The following is a 13362-nucleotide window of genomic DNA, read 5'->3' as shown; positions in this document are numbered from 1 at the left end:
CGCTCCGCTGGTTCGTATGAACACATGTGTTCTTAGCTCATAATATTCATGGCGAAGGTTGAAACTGCTTCGTTAATTATTATATGGTTGGAATTGGAAAATGCTACATGTAGTAATTGGTATGATGTCTTGAATAACTTGATACTTGGCAATTGTTGTGCTTTTGTTTAAGCTCTTGCATCATATACTTTGCACTTATTAGTGAAGAAATACATAGAGCTTGTTAAAATTTGGTTTGCATGAGTGGTTTCTCTAGAGTCTAGATATTTTCTAGTGAGGTGTTTTGAACAACAAGGAAGACGATGTATAGTCTTATAATGCTTGTAATATGTCTTTTATGTGAGTTTTGCTGTACTAGTTCATCCTTGTGTTTGTTTCAAATAAGCCTTGCTAGCCTAAACCTTGTATCGAGAGGGAATACTTCTCATGCATCCAAAATACTTGAGCCAAGCACTATGCCATTTGTGTCCACCATACCTACCTACTACATGGTATTTTCCGCCATTCCAAAGTAAATTGCTTGAGTGCTACCTTTAAAACTCCATCATTCACCTTTGCAATATATAGCTCATGGGACAAATAGCTTAAAAACTATTGTGGTATTGAATATGTAATTATGCACTTTATCTCTTATTAAGTTGCTTGTTGTGCGATAACCATGTTCACTGGGGACGCCATCAACTACTCTTTGTTGAATTTCATGTGAGTTGCTATGCATGTCCGTCTTGTCTGAAGTAAGAGAGATCTACCACCTTATGGTTAAGCATGCATATTGTTAGAGAAGAACATTGGGCCGCTAACTAAAGCCATGATCCATGGTGGAAGTTTCAGTTTTGGACATATATCCTCAATCTCAAATGAGAAAATTATTAATTGTTGTTACATGCTTATGCATAAAAGAGGAGTCCATTATCTGTTGTCTATGTTGTCCCGGTATGGATGTCTAAGTTGAGAATAATCAATAGCGAGAAATCCAATGCGAGCTTTCTCCTTAGACCTTTGTACAGGCGGCATAGAGGTACCCCTTTGTGACACTTGGTTAAAACATGTGCATTGTGATGATCCGGTAGTCCAAGCTAATTAGGACAAGGTGCGGGCACTATTAGTACACTATGCATGAGGCTTGCAACTTGTAAGATATAATTTACATGATACATATGCTTTATTACTACCGTTGACAAAATTGTTTCATGTTTTCAAAATCAAAGCTCTAGCACAAATATAGCAATCGATGCTTTCCTCTTTGAAGGACCATTCTTTTACTTTTATTGTTGAGTCAGTTCACCTATCTCTCTCTACCTCAAGAAGCAAACATTTGTGTGAACTGTGCATTGATTCTTACATACTTGCTTATTGCATTTGTTATATTGCTTTGCATTGACAACTATCCATGAGATATACATGTTACAAGTTGAAAGCAACCGCTGAAACTTAATCTTCCATTGTGTTGCTTCAATACCTTTACTAAGAATTTATTGCTTTATGAGTAACTCTTATGCAAGACTTATTGATGCTTGTCTCGAAAGTACTATTCATGAAAAGTCTTTGCTATATGATTCAATTGTTTACTCATTGCATTTACATTGTTTCGAATTGCTGCATTCATCTCATATGCTTTACAATGGTATGATTAAGATTATGTTGGTAGCATGTCACCTCATAAATTATCTTTTATCGTTTACCTACTCGAGGACGAGTAGGAACTAAGCTTGGGGATGCTGATACGTCTCCAACGTATCTATAATTTCTGATGTTCCATGCTTGTTTTATGACAATACCAACATGTTTTGTTCACACTTTATATCATTTTTATGCGTTTTCTGGAACTAACCTATTGACGAGATGCCGAAAGGCCAGTTGCTGTTTTCTGCTATTTTTGGTTTCAGAAATCCTAGTAAGGAAATATTTTCGGAATCGGACGAAATCAACACCGAAAGTCTTAGAAATACGCGAAGCTTCCAGAGCACCGGAGAAAGGCCAGAGGGGTGCCAGGGGGGCCCCACACCCCAGGGCGGCGCGGCCCAAGGGGGGGCGCGCCCCCCTATGGTGTGGGCACCCCGTGGCCCCTCCGACTCCGACTCTCGGCCTATTTAATCGTCCCTGACCTAAAAACCTCGACAAGTTCGACGGAAACAGAGAAAACCATCCAGAGCCGCCGCCATCGCGAAAGTCCAATTCGGGGGATAGAAGTCGCTGTTCCGGCACCCTACCGGGACGGGGAATTGCCCCCGGAGCCATCTCCACCGCCGTCTTCACCGCCATCTTCACCGCCATCGCTGCCTCCATGATGAGGAGGGAGTAATTCACCCCCGAGGCTAAGGGCTCCGCTGTAGCTATGTGGTTCATCTCTCTCCCATGTACCTCAATACAATAATCTCATGAGCTGCTTTACATGATTGAGATTCATATGAGTTTGTATCACAATTTATCTATGTGCTACTCTAGCAATGTTATTAAAGTAGTTTTATTCCTCCTGCACGGTGTAATGGTGACAGTGTGTGCATCCGTGTTAGTACTTGGTTTATGCTATGATCATGATATCTTGTAGATTGCGAAGTTAACTATTGCTATGATAGTATTGATGTGATCTATTCCTCCTACATATGCATGAAGGTGACAGTGTGCATGCTATGTTAGTACTTGGTTTAGTTGTATTGATCTATCTTACACTATAAGGTTATTTAAATATGAACATTGAATTGTGGAGCTTGTTAACTCCGGCATTGAGGGTTCGTGTAATCCTACGCAATGTGTTCATCATCCAACAAGAGTGTAGAGTATGCATTTATCTATTCTGTTATGTGATCAATGTTGAAAGTGTCCACTAGTGAAAGTGTAATCCCTAGGCCTTGTTCCTAAATACTGCTATCGCTGCTTGTTTACTGTTTTACTGAGTTACTACTGCTGCAATACTACCACCATCAACTACACGCCAGCAAGCTATTTTCTGGCACCGTTGCTACTGCTCATATATATTCATACCACCTGTATTTCACTATCTCTTCGCCGAACTAGTGCACCTATTAGGTGTGTTGGGGACACAAGAGACTTCTTGCTTTGTGGTTGCAGGGTTGCATGAGAGGGATATCTTTGACCTCTTCCTCCCTGAGTTCGATAAACCTTGGGTGATCCACTTAAGGGAAAACTTGCTGCTGTCCTACAAACCTCTGCTCTTGGAGGCCCAACACTGTCTACAGGAAAGGAGGGGGAAGTAGACATCAACCATGTAGTACTTGGCATAGGTTATGATTGTAATCTCTTGTAGATTATGGAGTTAATTATTACTATGATAGTATTGATGCGATCTATTCCCCCTTTCATAGCTGATGGTGATAGTGTGTAGTCTATGTTAGTACTCGGTCTAAATTGCAATGGTCTATCATGCTCTCTAAAGGTTACTTAAATATGAACTCCGGATGTTGTCGAGCTTGTTCATTCCGGCTTGAGGGAGCTCTTGTAGCCCTACACAATGAATGGTGTTTGTTATTCAACAAGAGAGTGTAGAGTAGTTTCAGTTATGTGATCAATGTTGAGAGTGTCCACTAGCGAAAGTATGATCCCTAGGCCTTGTTTCTAAGCATTGAAACACCGTTTCCAACAAGTTCTGTTACATGTTTGCTTGCTGCCATCTTTATTTCAGATTGTTATTACCACTCATATTCATCCATATTACTTGTATTTCACTATCTCTTCGCCGAACTAGTGCACCTATACATCTGACAAGTGTATTAGGTGTGTTGGGGACACAAGAGACTTCTTGTATCGTAATTGCAGGGTTGCTTGAGAGGGATATCTTTGACCTCTTCCTCCCTGAGTTCGATAAACCTTGGGTGATTCACTTAAGGGAAACTTGTTGCTGTTCTACAAACCTCTGCTCTTGGAGGCCCAACACTGTCTACAGGAATAGAAGCGTGCGTAGACATCACACCCGATCTTGAAACTTTGCGACAGTTGCAGCCTTCGACCGATTCTTCCAGAATACTTCATCAAAGTGTGCCAAATTGGTAAAGGCATCTACACGTTCGTGCACTCGCTTGTGTTCTTCCGATAAATTCAGAGCTATGACTACAAAAGAAGTGACAAAGATAAAATGAGAGAGAAATCATAGACATCATCGAAGAAAACAAAGAAGGAACAGGCACTTACAGTGCAAGCTTTCTGTTGCTTTTTGCAGTTCACTCAGTGCGTATCGTTCTGCATCAATAGCCAGCTCGCCTTTTTTCTTTATAATAATAGCCATGGCATGGATCCCACGCATATCTTTTTCCATTTGAAGAATGCGAGCCTTCATGCGATGAAGCCGATCACTTTCAGAATCACCAGCCAAAGAACCTTCGACAAAAGAAGGTACATGAGTCACCTGCAAAATACATCATCAAGTGTGTCAAGGAAAATAAAATATCAATTGATTTCACTCCCATCGGGAGCGTGCATCCAAAAGCCAGGAACATCACAATTGAACAGGGAAAAGCTGGCAACAATGCCAGCATGGAATTCATTAAAACCCAAAGGCCTTCAAAAGGCATTGCTTGAGCCAAACGATAATATTACAACTTGACAAAGGAAAATTTCAGGGAGCTTGAGTCTATGTCGATAAACTGGGCCAGCTCTTCCAGCAGTAGATTTGTTGGCCGATACCAATTTAAGAAGATGCAGTGCGCATTTGCGCGCTGATAGTTTGAAAAGTCTTAGGTCGGTAGCTTGTCCATCTTGACCCTTGGCAGCTATTTCGTCATCAGCTCCATATCAGCTTTAAAGCCGTGCCCCATCATAAGCTGGAAAGCAAGGAGAGCTCCGTAGGTACGCGAGGTACGTCTGAATACCTCGATGGTGCCTTCGGTGTGAACGGTGAAAGTGTTCGTCAACTGCTCCAGCGACTTCTCTTTATTAGCCTTTGGAAAGATCATCGCATGAAGTCTCGACATAACTCTCTTGTTCTTCTGGTGAAGGGCTCGGATGAGCTCGCCGGACTCGATTGCCATAGACAGAGCATCGACAGAAGAATTATCTGGGAGCTTGCCCTTGGAACCAGTTGGAATATCGGCAGCTTCTGCAGAAGATAAGCAGTAAAAGTTGAAACAAAATGAAGCTAAGTAAAGAAGATTCAAGGATAAGACAATAAAAATTACCAAGCAAAGCCAAAGTGGATTGGCGAAGAAGACCCTCCTTTCCTTCCTCTGGGCTTCGGCTTCAGCCCTATCCTTTTCCTCCTCCTTCAACCTCTTCTTTAGTTGGTCAAGTTCCTTTTTCAAGGAATCTGCGTTTTGACGGGCAGTGGCAGCCATATTTACTGCTTGATCAAGATTTGAAGAAGACGATTGCACCTCCTCTTGAAGTCGAGCCTTATCGGCTTCAAGTGAAGAGAACTGGGAGGCAAATCCCTTCAAAATAGTGATGGCCGTTTGAATGCCCTATAAAAAGGAAAACAAGACAAAGTCAAAGTTAGCACCTTTAAAACAATGTATCTTTTGAAGTCCACACCCGATTCCAAGCAGTCAAATATAGACTCGAGGGCTGGTAGAAGGAGAACCATCATCAAGGAGAGCAAAAGTTGAAACACTTACAGGTTTTTCGTTGCAGGGAGAAACGACAGCAACAACTCTTGAAGGAATCTCTTTCCCCTTCGAAAGGTAAGAGGTAGTTGAAGGTTGAGCATCCATAGCTGCTGGCAGAGCAGAAGCTGCGGAAGCTGCGGAAGTTGGCCTGCTGGGGCTCGCCTTTGCCTTCTTTGAAGGAGGCTCTATAAAGCCTTCGTCGCTATAGGCACATAAATCATTCAGAATGAGTATAAGAATACAAAGCAACTTTGGGAACAATGGAAGAAACTTACAAATCGAGTAGATCGTCCTCATCCGCAAAGCTGCCAGAAGGTCTCTTCGGTGGTTGCGCGCTGGTTTTCTCCGGAGCTGCATCAACAAAGGGAGCATGATCAGCATCATTGTCATGATTCGACTCCGCTGTATCACTTAAGTCATTAGCGAATGATCTATGATCTGCAGAAAAAGCTTCGGGATTGGCAGGATCATTATCTTCATCTTCAAGAACTTCGTTTTCTTCGGAACAAGATTCTATATTGGTAGTAGAATCACCCTCTTCGAGGTTTTCAGCCGACACATTCGGAAAGTATTCAGCAGTTGATGGAACCTATCAGTTTAGATGAGGATTTAACAAAGGAAGGTAGAGTATATCAGATGCAAATATTAGTGTGAACAAGAGAAGATATTCACCTCATTTGGTTGATGATCAAAGTCATAAGGCTCCTGAAGTGCCAGAAGTGGAATCGAGACCTCTTGACTAAAATGAGTGAACCGTCTAACTTCATCCACTAGTTCTTTCTCAGACAACTCTGGAACATTCACTCTAGTTTCGTCCTTAGGACCCGAATATAATCACATCTGGTGGGCTCTGGACATAATTGGTTGGATGCGGCGCTTCAGGAAAACAGCCTCAATTTCAGTGCCCATCATAGTCTGGCTGTCAGATTTCTTGATCCGAAGAATTCTATCGAACAATTTGTTGACTACAGGCTTTTCTTCGGATGTCAGTATATTCTTCCAAGATTTCTTTGGCAAAGCTTCAAGGACATCGACAAACTTCAGCAGACACATGTTAGCTACCGACGAGTCTTTGAGGTAGAACCACTTCAGTCTCCACCCCTGAACTGACTCTCTCATTGGGAAATTGAAGTAATTCGCCTCCTTGCCGACAACGAACCCAACTCCGCCGGTGACAAAGGAACCACTACTGCTATTGTAGCGTTTGACAAAGAAGATCTTCTTCCACAAACCCCAGTGAGGATCAATGCCCAGAAAGGCCTCACAGAGGGTGATGAAAATAGCAAGATGTAGGATGGAATTGGGAGTTAATTGCCATAATTGGATCCCGTACACATGTAGAAGACGCCGAAGAAACTCGTGGGCAGGTAGAGATAATCCTCGATACATGAACGATATGAACATCACAGTAAAACTGGTAGGAGGATTGGGGCGTGAGGCCAAACCTGGTAGTATGATGTTCCCCTCGTCAGGGGAGATCAAACCAAGGCTGCGTGCCTTCTCCTTGTCGCGCTTTGTCATTGTTGAAGCAGGCCAGTCGCCGGGTGCAGGCGCCACCGTGGAAACCTCCGACGCGCCCCTCTTCGATGCATCAGTGGTAGCTTTGGCAGCGGCCTGCTCGAAGTAGCACCAGCAGCGATGACAGAGCTCTTCTTCACCATCTCAGGGTGCGTTTGAGAATGTGAAGGTGGATTGAAGAATGGCGGCGGCGGCATGGTATCTATGAGGAGGAAGAACGAAGAAAGAAGAAAAACGGTGAAAGAGAAGAACATGGGGAGTAAATCTTTTTTCTCCTTTATAAAAGGGGAGTTACCAAGGGATTGAGCCAAGGGATCAGCGATTAGGTCACCACATGTCATCGCATCCATCATACCAAAGAACATTTTCTTCCACCACGTGCAGAAATCGAGGAGGCGCCTCGATCAGTACGCAAGGATCAATCATTTCCTAACTGACCGCGTAGAAGTAGGGTGGGCCCATCAGGTCACGTCTTTTCAATCGAGCCACCGCAGTAGCCACATCATTTATGACGTCAGCAAAAGTATCGACTTTGCATTCATATAGCATCTGAAGGAAACTATAACAATAGGTCGCTCGACTTGAGTCTACACACGATTGCAAGTATCCGTGCCTAGACTCGAGGGCTACTCCCATCGGGAGCATTGGACGCGCACCCGATAAAAATTATTGAGGACAGAAGGATATGGAGTCGAAGATTTCAGGAGATCTAGGATCATGCCCGGGGAATTGATTCTGAGTAGAGTGACATTATTTTGTCATTGACAGTTAACCAACATCGATTTATCGAGTAAAACTGGGCATGTTACTTCAATCCCTTTCGTACTATCAATTGGCATGACGTTACTTGAAGTTTTGGAGGACCCGATAGAAAAATGATATTGGATGATTACGACAGCTTGCGAAAAACATCGACAACAAAAATATTCGAGTAGTAAAACTTGAGTCTACACACGGTTGCAAGCATCCGTGCCTAGACTCGGGGGCTACTCCCATCGGGAGTTCTGGACGCGCACCCGATATAAATGAGCTCGTGGTTTCAAAATAGTGATAAGAGATCAAGACCTTCCAACAATTATGGACATTCGATAGAAGACAATTTTAGTCCCTTCCCGAAGCTTTACTTCGGCCAGTCACTCAGGGGCTACTGATGTGGGCATTACCCTTTGGGTAACCAATGTTATGCTACCTCCTATGGCCCAACCAGGGGCCCATGAAGATCATCTACCAACCAAGGTGGGCCGATACATCGGTTCCAAAGAAGGATTCTTGATGAACAAGGCAAGAATATGGACAAGGAAAGTTTAGACATAGAACTCTTCGTAAACTAGTCGAACCCGGACAGTACTCTCGAGACCTGGCCTGCAATATAAGGGCCAGGAGAGGGTCTGCCGAGGGACACACAATCACCACAACCAGATTCACTGCAAGTCTAGAGCTAGGTCATTAGAAATATTAGCCTCTCGACGAGATCTTAGTCATAGCCTTCGGCTACCACATTGTAAACCCGATAATTTCGATAATCAAGATCAGACAAGCAGGAAGTAAGGGTTTTACCTCATCGAGGCCCCCGAACATGGGTAAATCTCTCTCCCTGTCTGTTTGGTATCCGATGTCTCGTGTCAGCCTGCAGGATTTCGTCAACCCTAAGCCCCAAAAGGTGGGCATTGCCGAGTAGCACCCTCGTCAGACTCTGAAGAGGAAGAGGATGATTTTGATGAAAATGGCAACCTCATGGTAGATTCGAACCGTTTTGGAATGGATAGGCGTGTTCAACCTCCACCCAAGAGGAGGATGACACCCGAAGGTACAAGCGGCGGAAACGCCAACGTCAACACTGGCAACACCAATGCTGATGCCGACGGCAATGCTAACGGCAATACTAGCAATGCCAATACCGGTCACGGCGGAACCAATGAAAGTGGCAATAGCAGAGGCCATTACTACAGCTTTCGCGAGCCACTTGGGATAATGTGAAGGATGCCTTTGAAGGTAGAAGTTTTCTGGGGTCTGATGCTACCCGAGAAGAACTGATGGCATATCAGTATATGATGCACAGTCAAAAGAAAGAACTAAGGAAGATGAGGAGAGAACTCGATGCTTGCAAGGAAAGAGCTGACTCCTTCAGCCTTGGCTGAGCACAGTAAGTTCCACATGAACCGCAAGCGTAGGAGTAGGAAACAAGAACCGAAGAGCCGCTTCATGGTTGAATGGGATACCAGAAGGCGAGCAACGAGACATGACTCGAGACCTTGAATTTTCATTTATATCCGTGGACTCCAGAGGAAATATACATCCAAAAACGTCACATGCAGCAATTGTTGCATGCCAAACATATATGATGACAACTCAACCGGCACCCGACGATCCACGCACAGCCGCGCACCGAACCGCCCTCGCTAGTTTGGGCATCATTGGACAACATCTCGAAAAAATCCACGCCTTCACGATAGTCCTCGGCAGGAAGTAGCAGCCAGACGATCTAGATCTGCACGTCGTCACAACATTCCTCGGTATGAAGTGGCACCTCGACGTTCTAGGTTCCCGCGTCAGCCACAAGTAAGCACCCGGGATCAAGGTGTTGCCAAAAATAACATCACTCAGCAGAGAGTCGATACGGCTCGCGTAGAGTGGGGAAGCCGACGGAGGACTGAAGCCGATGATCGTAAAGACGAGAAAGATGATGATAACGAGCTCACTGGGCAGTTTGTTTCTCATGTCATGTTTGCAAAACACCCGTCCCAAAGGGATTCAAGCTCTCTATGGATAAGATGAAGTACGAAGGCCTCCAAGAACCTGAAGCTTGGCTAGATGACTACCTTCAAACCATAAAGGTTCTCGGTGGCACCAAAGCCACCACTATGCAGAGCTTACAGATTTTCTTCAGCGGACCCGCAAGATCCTGGCTTCGGAAGTTGCCATAAGGATCGGGAGGTTATTGGGAAGACTTGTGTGAGCAGTTCAAACAAAACTTTCGGTCAACTTTCAGGCATCCAACATCAATCGAAGAACTACGGAAGTGTGTCCAGAAGTCGGGCGTGTCGATGCGCTCATATCTTCAATGATTGAGCATGATAAAAAAATTAGCAGAAAACATCTCCGATGAACATGCAATCAATGAATTTAGCAACGGATTGCACCGTACATACTTTGTTGAGGAGTTGGGCATAGTTTGACCGAAAAAATGGGCGAGTGTTAACCCACAAATGCAGGGGATCATCGTAGTACAATTCAATGCGGAAGTGGGGTATTGATCCACGAGAGCAAGAAGGAAAAGCTAATATTCCCAATAACTAAATTGTCACGAGTTTTAGTTGATTATGCCCTAAATAATTTAATTGAGTTGTGCAGGTTGATTTGATGCGACAAAATAAAGTGCAGCAAACATAACAATGTAAAGTGTCCTAATTCTCTTCACACAAGAGGACAAGATAAAGGTTTTCTCTTATAGGAACAATGGGCATGGGTTCATGGGTTCACTCAATCCTCCCTCTCAATCTATGGTGGTGATCATGTTATAGATAATAAAAGTACACAACATTTGTCATGTTTTAATGTAGCATAGTCATGTTTTAATGGTAATACTTATGATGGCTACATGTTCAAGAACACATATGTGAAAGAAACAATCCTTTGTGTTGATGTTGTCACCCCATCAGTGGTTATTGTCACATGACACAATCATATTTCTCCCTTTTTAACCCCTAGATAAAGGATGTGGTGCCGCAATGTTTGTGTCACTCAATGCATATGCCATCTGTCACTTGGCCATCCAATACCTACATACTATATGGTAAACACTTCTAGACATGTACACAATGATTTATGTGTTGCGTGAATCAAATCACATCTCCCCCATCTACCTACACTTGGTGATGTCAAGCACCTCATGACAAGATAAACAATGTATTAAGAATAGAAATCATAACATGTATCATAGAAGCATCTCCCAAGTATGAAAAATCATAAGAAATCCAACACAACCTTAGATGCATAACAAATATCATCTTACACCCTAATATCCACCACAAGAATTACATAGATAGATCCATAAACATACAAGTCACATCATATGGAATTCAACCATGATCATTCATAGAGGGATTGGATCAAGTTACCACCACAAACCCAATGTCCAGGGGGTGGAATACACCCCTCTCATCATGCAGGTTGATGATGAGGCCTTGGTGAAGGGGGAGAGGCCACCGGAGGCGATTACGGTAGCGGTTCCCCCTCCAATCTTCCTCCGGTGGCGGCCAGCAGACTCTATGTTTATGTGTTTTTGATCTCTGCCTCCGTAGCCTCGACGAAACCCATGGGGGTCGTATATATAGTGGTTTTTAGGGAAAAACAAGTCGGTTGGCGTTGGATTGAAGCGAAACGGACGATCGAGGCGAGAAAGAGGCCTGGTGGCACGCCCAAAGGGGGTGGGCGTCACTAGCCCTCTTTTCCAGCCTGTTGACCTCATGGTGGCCCACTTTAGCTCATTTCGTTCGTCTTGAAATTTCCGAAGCGTGATCCATGATCTTGCCCTTTTTGGAGTCCCGTAGCTCTCGTAATGTTAAAAATATTAAAATGAGGCATTTCTGCCAAACAGAATTAGAACCGGAGGAGACGATGTTATTTAGAAAATTCCCTAAAATATCATAAAACATGAGAATAACATTATACAAGATGCAAATATGTGGTAATATGTTGCAATAAAGTGTAAAGTTCATGTATGCATTTTACATGCATTGGCGAGCTAATGGACCTCGCAAACAAATGAGCCAACAATGAGGACGCTGCAAGCAACAAACGAGCAAGATCACCCGCAGAGGATCGGCCGAGGCGCGGCAGCGACCGGAAGAGGAGAAGTCAAAATTACGATGATTACAAGAGACCCAACGAAGTTACGGCTGGATTTACAAGCAAGAACGATAGGAAAGATGACTACCGCAGCCGTTGATATCGAACCAGCAATCGGGATAAGCCTGGTCCTAGCAAGCAGGCATACTAGCCGAGGCCTCAGATCCAGCAACAGTATGATCAAACAGCAGAGCAGATGCTCAACGCACCATGTGCTATGCACGGTTGCTTTTTACCATGTGTTGTTTGTGCATGGCCATTTCCTCAATTTGAGCATTCTTCAAGGCGATTAATGAACTTGAAAACGCAGTTGCACGAATTAAATAGAACATCGAGAAGCATCTTGATCATCAATATAGTGCTCATTAAAAATGACAGAAGAGGTAAATATACACTATTGTTTAATTAGTTGTTCTGTTAAGATGATACTTGTCGATCCCTTAAGGAAGATTTTAATTTGTTTGTGCTTGCGTATGTGAATATTGCTAATCCCTTCGTTTTGAGTAAGTACACCTAATTTTGCTAGAACTGTACCATAGTCAATATCGATGCCAAAGATTACAGAAGTTAAAAGATGACATCAATATTCTGTTGCAATTCATGTCAATTTAGTTTGTATGTTTAGAATGTTATTACAACAAACTTCTCAACATAATTCATCTCCTCACAGTTCCATTATGCATAACATGACACAATATCAAGCAAGACTAATAAAACATGCGACCAACGATACATTTTGAATCCTAACTGTAACTACTCTTTTGTATATATATTTATTGAAGTGCTTGAAAATCTTTTCAAGAAAAAATCCAATCCCTTCCATTTCCATCACGCATCATGCGTTCAGAACAACGTGACACGATATGTAATGTATGAAAACTAAGAGGCCAAAATGGGCACGATATGCAATGTCTGAAAACTAAGAGGCTAAAATTTTAAAAATGTTTTATAATGGTAAAAGCACAAAGTAAGATGGTTTAATCGTACTCGCTCTATTCAAAACAAAAACTTATCTAGATACGATTATATCTAGACATGTTTTTATGTTTTTGGTGTATAGATATATCTATAATTTTTAAAAGTCGAGCGGTTGTTTTTTTTAGAATGAATCTTGAATGTCAAAAAATGCAATGACACTTTCGCTTAGCTGTTTAGAACATAGCAAAAATGCGGTGAGCGTGGATCGAACACGCGACCTTCAGATCTTCAGTCTGACGCTCTCCCAACTGAGCTATCCCCGCTAAGTGGCAATTAAAATAGTACGGATTAATAGTTAGGTATCATAATGCTGAGCTCAAGCTAACTCTTTTTAAACTTTGTTGCTCGTGCTCGCAACAGAGTTTCCAGATAGCAACGACAAGTCAATCTATAGCGGCATCACGCATCTGTTCGAATCGTAGCATAGAGTCAATATGTGACTTCGGACTGGGAGTGAACAATC

General features: G+C 43.0%; 1 non-coding gene across 1 annotated transcript; it reads right to left on the bottom strand.

Annotated features, from left to right (window-relative positions):
- Positions 1-13089: 13089 nt before the first annotated feature.
- On the bottom strand, positions 13090-13162 carry TRNAF-GAA (transfer RNA phenylalanine (anticodon GAA)). The gene has a single exon. It is a non-coding gene; the product is annotated as a tRNA-Phe (tRNA).
- Between the last annotated feature and the right edge of the window lie 200 nt (positions 13163-13362).

The sequence above is a fragment of the Lolium perenne genome, chromosome 7 (genome assembly GCF_019359855.2).
Source record: "Lolium perenne isolate Kyuss_39 chromosome 7, Kyuss_2.0, whole genome shotgun sequence".
Lineage (NCBI taxonomy): Eukaryota > Viridiplantae > Streptophyta > Magnoliopsida > Poales > Poaceae > Lolium > Lolium perenne.
Note: the sequence above shows the minus strand (reverse complement) of the source record. Positions and strands in the feature narration are given on the sequence as shown.